This window comes from Limulus polyphemus, unplaced genomic scaffold (genome assembly GCF_000517525.1).
Source record: "Limulus polyphemus unplaced genomic scaffold, Limulus_polyphemus-2.1.2 Scaffold6621, whole genome shotgun sequence".
Classification (NCBI taxonomy): Eukaryota; Metazoa; Arthropoda; class Merostomata; order Xiphosura; family Limulidae; genus Limulus; species Limulus polyphemus.
Genome location: NW_013672231.1, coordinates 39390 through 48358, shown reverse-complemented (window position 1 = coordinate 48358; position 8969 = coordinate 39390).

The following is an 8969-nucleotide window of genomic DNA, read 5'->3' as shown; positions in this document are numbered from 1 at the left end:
TATATATATATATATATATATCACAATCCAGTTAATTTGCTTTGTTTGTAGTGAAATAACATTTTTGCTGAGTTCTGATGAATAATTGCGCTTTGAAGTGTCAAGAAAGTAATTTAGGTATCACATTGTAAGATTTTTCATAATGGACACCACAATCTGGCATAAACTCTACTGTATTTCTTTATGATACTTTCTTTATCGGTTATAACCTGCTTATACATCTCATTACTAGAAGGGTTTTGGTGTTTGTTAGATTAAACTCTGATTCTTTACAAAACGGGACATGTGTGAAAATCTTGCAGACTGTCTTAAAGTACTAGAAACATCTCATAATTTGTTATAAAAATTATTGTGAACACCGTTGATAGATTTCCTGAAGAAATACCATCGGAAATTACTCAGGATCTTAGCATGTTCCATCATTAGAGGCGAGGTATCAGGATCACACAATCTTATGAAATAGTTTGTTTTATAACACAAACAGTGTATTTATCAATGTTTAGAACAGAAATATGTTACTTGAGAGCTTTAGAAATTGTACTTAGAAATGTATTTAAAATACAAATGAAAGACGGCGAATTTATGCTGGTAAAAAATAAAAATGTTATACGTTCGTTTGTAGCTACAGTTCATTAATACAAAATATATCACTTGTGAGAACACCCCCCCCACCAGGCCCACCGACAGGGGGAAAACAGGGCAACTGACCAGGGGCCCGGGCGAATGAAACCTAGTTATGCCGTAAAGCCCGCAAAGCTTCTTTAGGCTATATCGTCATTTAATGATAAAAAACATAGTTTTTGGCTTTTCTTTGCATATAGACGCTTGATACATTAAGAGCGACTGAAATGATAATTTTAGTAATAATTAATTTGTTACTTTATAGATTTAATAGATATTTGTTGTTACTTTATTAACGTTTTTACGCTTATACTGTGGGCTTTCTGCCTTAGCCGTCCCTAATTTAGCAGTGTAAGACTAGAGGGAAGGCAGCTAGTCATCACCACCCACCGCCAACTCATGGACTACTCTTTTCCCAATCAATACTGGGATTGACCTCCACTTTATAACGCCCCCACGGCTGAAAGAGCGAGCATGTTTGGTGGGACGGGGATTCGAATATATATATATATATTTGTATAATTATTTCTAATACTGTACATGTCACTAAATATAGTGTTATTCCTATGACTTTGATATAGCAAAGCATTTTGTGTAAGTTTTCAGTGGTTTTTCTTCGCATGCGCTTACACGTTTACGTATTCTTTCTTCTGCTATAACATAATTAGAATAATACAGACTGTAACTACAAAGTGCGAGAAAACACAAAATGGTGTTAGCTAGAAGAGATGAAATCTACATAAATTGATAGCAAATGAAATATACCTGTATATCAAAATTACATCTACAATTACATGTAAAAACAAAATATCTTTAAACTGTTTCCGACATTAAGCAACTTATTTTTTATACATAAAAGTTTAAATCACAGGCTTTGTGTATATTTTAACTTAAACAGTATTAAAGTATATACAGCCAACATTTTGTGATCTATATAACTTTTTAGAATTAATTTATTGTCGTTTGGAATTATTGTTATACAGAAAGACGTTAGTGTAAACCCAGACTCTGTATCCACATGAGTCACACTACTATCTCTAGAGTCAATGCCACGGAGTATACAATACAGTTCTGTTGTTAGAGCGTAGTTCGAAGAAAGTTTCTACAGAGAGTTAGAGTAGTGCGAAATAGTGCTTTATATGTCTATTTCAAAGTACATCAAAATCATATAAAAAAATCAAAAGAGTTGATAATATATCACAGGGAATGCTTTTAAGAAAAAAAATATTTAACTGATATTTAATGATGCTTTTTACTGGCGTAACCATGGTCGTTAATAAATGAAATATTTATGAAACGTACAATTGTCTTTTTTCTTCAATTCTCTGGCTATTTATTGCCAGATTAGGTTACATAAAAGAGGAGTCTATTTCTGAAAAGTGTGCACACGTGATTGTACTTCATTTATGGTAACTCAATTGTTTAGAAAACCGTTTCATAAAAATTAACACCAGAGTTACTTCCTTCACTATATTCAGTTGGAAAAAAATGTTTATATACAGCTAACTTATGGAGAAGATCTGAAGTAATAGGACTTAAGTTAGAGTGTAGGACCATATAGGTCACGATAGACTGAATACATGTTAATCGTCGTACTACTTATTTTGCCCGGCATGGCCAGGTGGATAAGGCGCTCGACTCACAATCTGAGGGTCGCGGGTTCGAATCCGCATCCCACCAAACATGCTCGCCCTTTCAGCCGTAGGGGCGTTATAATGTGACGGTCAATCCCACTATTCGTTGGTAAAAGAGCAGCCCAAGAGTTGGTAGTGGGTGGTGATGACTAGCTGCCTTCCCTCTAGTCTTACACTGTTAAATTAGAGACGGCTAGCGCAGATAGCTTTGCGCGAAATTCCAAAACAAACAAACTACTTATTTTTCATTTGAACGTTCTGTATTACGATTAGTTTATTATAGTTTAGAACGAAAAAATCTAGAGCTTGAACGTTTGACGTACAGTTTAAGACGAAAGATTATTTTTAATACAAGGTAGATTGTAAATTACATTAATATATGTATAATTACATGAGTTAACTACGGAGTATTTTATATAAGTTGTCAGACTGTAGCAAACACACAATGAAATATTAATTTATTCAAACACTTTATTTGTTATTGTTAGACAATGGTGATTTGAATTGAAAATCGTACGGTCAATTTCCAAGTAGACATACAAGTTTAGCTTCCCCCCAGTGGCACAGCGGTATGTCTGCGGACTTACAACGCTAGAGTCCGGGTTTCGATACCCGTGGTGGGCAGAGCACAGATAGCCCATTGTGTAGCTTTGTGCTTAATTACAAACAAACAAACAAATACAAGTTTAGCTAATGTTTTTATATGATATATATATATATAAATAATTTAAATGTTTTAAGTTAACATGTAAAACAAGTCTCTACGTAGAATGCAACTTAAACTAGTTTATGGATAAATATGTGAGCAAACCAAAATAGGCAAGCTGTAATAAATAAGGCATTTAGTGCTAATTTTACGTATTTAAATACTTATCATAAAATGAATGGATATTGAGATTACAATATAAAGTACAAAGTGAACCATAACGATAATACAGAATTAATGTGGTATTAAGAACTATAGAAAATGAAATGGTACTTTTTTATTTAATATAACATGACACAACTTGAAAATTATGTTCAGGTAGGTTCAACAACACCCTCTGGTGGTTCGCTCGTGAACCACGTAACAAAAAATTTACTAATACTAACAATTTGGCACCAAAGCTGATGTCGCTACACATAGATGATCTCATTCATTACCCTTGGTGACACATTTTGGATTTATCTGGTCGCTACTTTATAGAACTATGGTGTTATAGATCACGTGATCTGCCGGTCTCAAAGAACATCTCTAGGTGAGCGGTTGCTTTTAATTTCCCCTCCCCTTAGGTGTTGGCATTCTGTACTACTCATGGCATGCACAATTTTAAAGCATGCTTTGTAGTACCATATTATTTTTCAATAGTTTACAAAGATAAAATGTACATTTATAAAGCTTCACCTTCGTCATTACATTTTGAACAGTCAGTTTAACTGCTAATACTTATAATTTAATTCATTCTATCTTCTTTTTTGTTCGTTTGTTTGAATTTTGCACAAAGCTACTCGATGGCTATCTGGTTGTAGAAGAGATAGACTAGAGCTATTCAACCAGCTTCACCCATCACTAGTTTTTGGTCTGCTCTAATTGATTAGAGGGAGGATTTGATCATCATTCTTATAACGCACCCAGGTTCACAAAATGATGAAAGCATTTGTGTGTGTGGTAACGAGTGCGAACCTAGGACCCCAAATCCACTGTCCGGCACGTTAAACACTGGGGCGTACACAGCTTAAAGTAAATTAAACTTTGAAATCAATGCACTTTGTGCCTCTCCATGAACGTGAAGCACTAACTATTATACGTGCAGTTTAGAAATGGTGTGATTGGTTAATGGTGTATAAATAAACGTTCAGTTAATGACGTATATAATGTACGAGCCATCAAATATCCTATCCCTACACATTATCCACTCGTTGCTATGTTATATGTTTTTTTAATGATGTGTTCCTATGTCCACCAGTCTCAAGATTACTCGTGCGTTGTAACGTAGTTAAGAAGTAGCTATACTAAAACCCAAAGCTTGTATCAACATATTTAAATATATGGTTGATCATTGACAGAAGTTTCGGCATGTACGTCAGAGAACAAAGAAACTTACCTTAACATAAACATTATTACCCAGAAAATGTGAGAATAAACACATGTCTTCAAGCAGGTTGGTTAATAGATCACATTCCGATCCATTTGGTCTATGATTAATAGCCCCACATTGTTCTTCTTTAGCGCATGCTACAAGACAGTCATCAGTTATCTTCAGTTCAGTTAAAACTGTATTATTCGGTTTTTGATCAACTGCAATATTCTTGAATTGCCGGAATCTAAGAAAAGTAACTTTCTCAGATGAAACTAGGACAGAAATGAAAACTAATATGACAAACTTCATCACGACGCTTTCAAAGTGTCAGACACTTTCTGTTAACACAGATTAGTCTATGTTTGTAATAATAGGTGTCATAGTTGTGTTTGATGTCTGCCAGTCTGAAGAAAACTCATTATATGACACTGAAGAAATAATTTTACAATCCTTTGTAGATTATAGTATTTACTTGCTATTTGTCACCTAGAACAACCGCTATGAACGTAAAGTTTACCCAAGGCGGATGTTAAGGATAGTAACATAGGTAGCTGCCTAGGGCACCAAGTTCTATTTTACAAGAGAGCCTTTGACAGCATAATCTATTCTTTAATTATGTGTAAGATAACATAATCAGTGATTTTATCCTATTATTGTAAATGTAACTTATCACCTATATTTATATTCCCATTGACCACGAACTTACCGATAACATTATGGGAAATTCAACAATCTTCTTACCACTAATTATAGGTTTAAACGTTTTAAACAACATCATGCCGTTTTCATAACTCTCAGGTCTCTACTTTAATTTATTAGAAACTGTTTAAGGCAAGAATGATCCCTGTAGCATAACGTTAGTTTATTATCTATTAATTTAAGTCTTACTACAGATATTGCAAGCGATATAACAGTTAGCTATGTGATATAACTCAATGTGGTTAAGCATTAATTTTTGCTATTATTGTACAATTATTTTATTTATTCAACTTATTATTTTGTATTTTCATAAGTATTACATTTTTTGTCGTACTAACTGTACCGTCCTGCTACTCGACTGTACAGCTAAACTGCATCACGTGTCGCAGTAATTTATTTCAGATATCAGACTACTCTAAAGTTACACCTTCGGAGCCGTTTTTAGGACTTTTATTCATCACAATACTTTGTTAACGAGAAATGTTTGATAATAGATGAAACTAACCAATAGTGTTTATGTGTTCCGTAAGTAAGGTATACTCTATTTTTTACTTAATGTTGTTCTGGTTAACGTCAGTATAGGGAATTGCAACGTTAAAGTCCATGGTTCGGGTTCCCGCGGTAGTTCGAACGCATATAGCCCATTATATAGATTTGTGCTAAAACAACAACAAACAATTATTCAGTGTTACTTTCATTAAAACTATTGATTAAAATATGTACGATATCTATTTTTATGATGTTTACTTTTCACAATATTTTTATTATAGATATTATTTTGCGGTGTTAGCTTATTATATAGATGTAGAACTAATCCAGATCTTCTAAATTGACTGAATGTCATTAGATATTATTGGGATTACGGCCGAAAATATCGCCTACTCCATAGATACCCAACTGATAAAACTAAGCGTTTTAATCTTTATAAGTAAGAACTAGAGCACAGTATATTTAATTAGATATACAGATCACGAGGTTAATTTTTAGTTATGTTCTTTGTAAGTAACATGATTTGATCAGATGTTGATATTTAACACGAGTACAAGTACTTAACTTACGCAAGCAGGTTGATTTCAATAATTAATAAATATATAGTACAAAAAGCAAAACAAATCAATAGCGTTATGTTCATCAGCATCTTTTATGTTCCTATATGCAGCTCCCGAAGTGTTCAGACAGACCTTGTCAGAACGGAGGATCTTGCGTAGATATCTCGCCTTTCATGAAGAATGGCACTTTTCGTCAACATATCTGTTCTTGTCCACCTGGCTACTGTAGATTGGAGTATCAGAAACGTAAGTAATGGCTATAACTTGTGTAACGAATTTGTTGTCATCCGTTTATTTTTAATATGAACGTTGTTTAGATTAAGTTTCTATTTAAAATATGCGTAACTTATAGTGTCAATTACGTATTGCGGGTAACGAATTTGTTATTTATTTATTTAATGATAACGTTTGTTTGGATTGAGTTTATATTTAAAAACGTGCCTAGCTTACAGTGTTAGTTACGTATAGTGAAACTCCCGCCAATTCTCCAAGATTGTAGAATATTCGTGAACGAAAGAATTGACAATATATCCACTTCAGTAACCGGTTAAATATAGTTCAGTATTGTTGTCCGAACTTTCGATAAAAATGACGTTCGAAATTTATAACTGTTCCTGGTCAAATTTCGTATATTTTCCGGTTGATAAGGGTTAACAAAATCACGGTTTATAGCGTACACGGTTATAACAGGTTCCTAGCAGACTTATAAGCTCTCTTTTTTTGGCGCGTCGCCTTGCCTGTTTTATAGGTTCGAGAAATGGTGGATTCTCATCGGACGTTAGTATCTTTCAAAAGTATTACTGAATTCTCATCGGACGTTAGTGGTTTTATGAAAATATTATCTTACTTCTATGGTCCAACAATTCAGTGTCTGACAAAAGCTAGCTAGCTTCTCGCCAATTGTACGTACATCGATTTCAAGTTAACTCGCTGGATATCAAGGAGACTCTGAACAAGAAAGAATATTCTATGTTGTTTGTAAGTTAGTGAAATTGTTGTTTATAAAACTTTGTTTGTGGTAATTATTCGTAATAATTGTTGTTGTAAATTGTACTGTTGTATATATATTAAAACATATTGGTGTAAAAAACTAAAACAGTGTGTGTCAATCTTGTATGCAAATAGCGTAAATTAACTAAAATATTGGCTTTGGACTATTTCAATTTCGCAATACGTAACATTTGTCATAAGTATTACATGTTGCAGTAATCACATGTCCAATAGAAAGGTTTAGAAATCACGTTATTATTAACTAAACCAATCGACAATGCGAAAAAGTGAAAAAATTAACATATTACGCAGTATTTAAAACACCAATATTTTCCTCTTTTCATTAACAAACCTAAACTATCGAGCTAATTTTCCATTTTTTTCTTTTCGAAACCTAAACTATTGTTTGTTTTGTACAGAATAAAGTAATTACATTACTTTTGTTGATCAAAGTTAATTCTTTACGACAAATTGACTCAAAATGTACGATAACGATATAACTATGTGTATATGATATGAATTTCATTTTGCATTTAATAAACCTTAAATCGTTCTAGTACGCTACGTTGTATTTCGAGATACAGATTTGGAGACCAAACAAATTGTAGCAGAAAAGCCAACCTCAACGTTGGAGTAGTGGTTGGTGCTGAGGGACGCCCACCGACCCCATTGTGAAAGACCCAACAGCTAAGTGTAAAATGGCAAGCACACACAGTGTCTATGTGACAGGAAAGCTGGATGGCCAAAAGTGAAAATTTGTCATAGATTCTGCATCTCAGCAAACCCTTGTGAGTATCAAGATGCTTGATCACAAAAGAGTACCAAAAGCCAAACAGAAGCTCTTTGGTGTGACAGGACATTATGCAAGGTTGTGGGGACCAATGTGTGTAACTATTGAGCTCATGGGCTTGAAGGACAGACACAAAGTATACTTTGCTCACATTGAAGACCAATGCATATTAGGGTTGGACTACTTGCTACCGAGGAAGTGTGTAGTTAACTTCGATAAAATGACGTTTGGGAACAACAAAGGCCAAATTCTGGCAAGTGTTGCTGGTTCTGATGATTTGCATTTCACAGCACTTAAGTCAACTACAATACCCCCTATGTCTGAGAAAATAATTTGGGGTAAAATAAAAGAATATCCCCAAGGAAGCCCGATGCTTGTGGAAGAAGTGGAAGACCCATCCAGGCCAGTGGACGTGAAGATTGGAAGGTCACTTGTTGCAGGTCATCAAATAGTACCCATAACAGTGGCCAATTTCTCTAAATGTGAGCAGACACTTAAGGAAGGGGCATTGTTGGGTATGTGCCAGGAGGTAGAGCCAGTCAGTGTTAAGGCAAGAAATACAACAATAAAGAAAGGACATCCACTCCCAGAACATTTAACTGACCTCTATAAGAAGAGCATAGTCCATTTGTCATCATCACAAACTCTTCAGGTTAGAGAACTCTTGGCAAATATTGCAGACATCTTTTCAAAAGGAAATTATGACCTCGGCTGTACAGACCTTGTGGAGCACAGAATAAACACAGGCAATCGCCGTACAATAAAGATCCCTCCATGGAGAAAAGCTCCAGCAAAGCGACAAGAGATGGAGAAGGTCATGGATTGCGTAATTAAGGAAGGGATAGTCGAGAAATCAGATAGTCTCTGGCCTGCTCTCGTCATTTTAGTCCAGAAGAAGGATGAGACCCAACGTTGCTGTGTGGACTTCAGGGCTCTTAATAGTATAACCATAACAGAATCATACCCACTGTCCAGAATTTATGATACTTTTGATGCCCTAAGTGGAGCCATATGATTTTCAGCTCTGGACTTAAAGTCAGGTTTCTATTAAGTGAAAATGGTTGAAGCATATAAATCTAAGACTGCATTTAGTTATGACCAAGGTCTCTGGCAATACCGTGTGATG